At 39.9% G+C, this 2,936-nt stretch overlaps 1 protein-coding gene across 1 annotated transcript in view; it reads right to left on the reverse strand.

The window, feature by feature from the left end:
* Window positions 1-2,936, reverse strand: part of UGP2 (UDP-glucose pyrophosphorylase 2) — a 49,196-nt gene that overhangs the window by 29,338 nt on the left and 16,922 nt on the right. The window lies entirely within an intron of this gene.

Below are 2,936 nucleotides of genomic sequence, written 5' to 3' on the forward strand. Positions count from 1 at the left end.
ATGAATGTACCATGATGTACCATCCCAAACATTTCGGTGGGAAGAAAAGCCGTGTCTGCTGCCCAAATCTTGGACACTAAGTGCAAGTTTAGGGTTCTGGTCCTATACATTACATCTCCACCAGAAAGCAGCTCTCATTGAGATGATTCTTGCACAGAGTTCAAAATGTACACATTCCCATATACGGGGTTGAAATCCTATTGACATAGCTGGAGGAATTAAGCCAGTAATACAGCATTTGCTGTTAAAATTGTTTAGAGGTTTTCAAATCATTTACAATCTAGGTACACAGGCTTTTCAGCTAGGCACATCTTGAGCTCCTGCAAATATGGATCCTGGATTACACCCATCAGAGACCTCTGGTTTAAAGATGCAATGTAGCAAGCCAATTTTCAGAAACAGGCAAAAGCACTCATCAAGATGTTTCAAATGTAGTATTAATAAAAAGAAGTTATTCTATCAGAATCTTAACAGCTTCTCATTGGAGAAAATTTGTAGTTATGTGCCTCCCCCTCTCCAGCCTCTGGCATATCACTTTTTGGTATTTGGGGATTACACAACAAAGTTAGAAAGTTCTAAAAAAAAAAAAAAAAAAAAAAAAAAAAAAAATATCAAGGATTATAGAACAGTAAACTAGTCACAAGCTTAACTATGGCAAGAACAGTCTCTCAGAACTAGAGGCAACTAGAAAGAAGGAAGTGAACAGCACTAAATACACTTACATAGGATTTTTCCCCCCTCCCTCCCTAGGTAGATATCCGTCATGAAGAACTGACTGTTCAAAGTCCATTTCTGAGACCCTTCTAAAGTTAGGATTCTTCATCCCTTTAAGTCATGGATAACAGGAGTGCCTGACTCAAAAACCTGATCAAAGCTAGAACCGTGACCATTTATCTAATAGTCAGGCTACCCAGCAAAAAAGTTACAGATCACCAGTACTATGAAATGCATTGTATACAGAGCCTCCTTCATCCTCTCTCTCTCTGTGCATCCTATGCTAATTAACTAAAAGAAGTGATGGGCTTAAACATGGGTAGGACATTAGTGGGTAGGCAAAGAGCTGTTCTTGCAAAAAGTCAGCAACAGTCAGAATTTTTTTTTTTTGGAAAGTGCTAGAATTCCACTCAGCCCACCAGACACCAACACAAGAGACTCCTGTATAACAGTGCTTTTGACACAGAAACAGCACACTAGCATGCAAGAATCTTTTTGAAAGGACTGCATCATGGAACATCTAGTAACAAACTTTTACAGATGATTAACTGTGAATTTCTGTTGCAAGCAAGCAGAACTCCATTTCTTTTTAGTTTGCATACTGTGCTAAACTTCAGGCAAAATACTTTCATGCATACACAATACTGGTAAAAGATTCTGCTTACCCCAACAAGAGACTAACAGAAGATGAATTAAAGGATAACATGAACCATCTCACTGGTTACTCATGTAAAGGAGTCATTACTTAACCTAGGATCTGCATACAAGTTTTACTTGAACTTTTGGAGAAAGTTATTAATTGATGCAGCAAGGTACAAGTCAGCCTTCACACCACAGACATTTATCTAGTTAATTATTATGTCATTAGGAACTAGGAAGGTGTTTATTTTTCTTATTTGCTCACTTGCCATTATGGTCAGTGATATTTATCACTAAAAGGGGAATGGTATGATTCAGAGTTCATACCACACAGTAAAATTACATCTAAGAATTAGTCACATACCTCACTAACAACCCAAAATGGAATGATGGTGCAGGAGCTGTTGAATGAAATCATAAAACGCGTACTTGGATGTGGTTATATGCAAAGCTAAAAGAAATCACGGTTTAGGATGAAAGAGCCAGCACCTCTCTGCTGTTTGTGAATAGATACTTTTTTTTTCTGTGCTAATTTAGCCTTCCAACTTAAACCACCTCACATATTTCTGATCTGGAGGACACTGATATTTACATTATATCTATCCAACTACCAAGTATTAATCAACTATGATTAACATTTTGCTGAATTTTGATATTTTATAGTATAACAATGTACAGAAGTCAGACCAGATACAAAGTGAACATTAATCATTTTAATGCTTCACCTTTAACATAGAAAACTAACTGTGGAGTGTTATGTTATCCAGTACATAGGACAGTGGTTTCCACCCTTTAAGTAGGAGATCACCTCTGGCATTTAAAAGCAACCCAAGATCTACCGTGCGCCACTGCCACCCACTCAGTAGGTAAGTCTGTGGGGAGGGAAGGTGGGGGCAGATCAAGGCAGAAGGAGAAAAAATTATTTGGGGGTGCGCCTCCCCAGTAGGTAAGTCCTACCTGGCCAGGGCCCTCACTCAACTTACCCCTGCTCCTGCCTCTGCAGCACTGTCCCTCACTGCAGAGGCCTCGATCTAGCTCCCACCCTTCCCCTCCCTTACAGACTGACCTGTTGGGCTAGGGTGCACACGTACATGCACACAGGCAACTTAGCCCCCCACCCCAGCCTCGGATGGACTCCAAGATCTACCAGTGGATCAAGATTCACTGGTTGGTAACCAATGACATATTGAAATGTTAGAAGCATGTAAAACAACTCTAAAGAAGGACAAGAATCAAACTGACATCAAATGCTTTTAAAGCTGAAAAAAATAGAACAGAAGAAACTCAGATTAGCTAGATTACACCCTTTTTGTTCTTTCAAAAACAAGAGTGGATCTACCCAGCAAGCTGCTTTTTCAGATGCCAAGCAGGATTCTTAACTGAGTCACTGCTGACACAGCAAAGGGCAAACAGCTTTCATTCAGGAGTCTTGTGACTTCTGTTCAGTTTTAAGATACCAGGCTACAGCTCTAGGAAAACAAAAATCCTCATGTTACACACCTACACTCTTTGTTAAGTAGCCACCAAGAAAAAGCCTACAGCCACAGATGGATTGCAGATTGGCTGAGGGGTCACACTCAGAG

The sequence above is a fragment of the Gavialis gangeticus genome, unplaced genomic scaffold, assembly GCF_001723915.1.
Source record: "Gavialis gangeticus isolate Ggan-Ray unplaced genomic scaffold, GavGan_comp1, whole genome shotgun sequence".
Lineage (NCBI taxonomy): Eukaryota > Metazoa > Chordata > Crocodylia > Gavialidae > Gavialis > Gavialis gangeticus.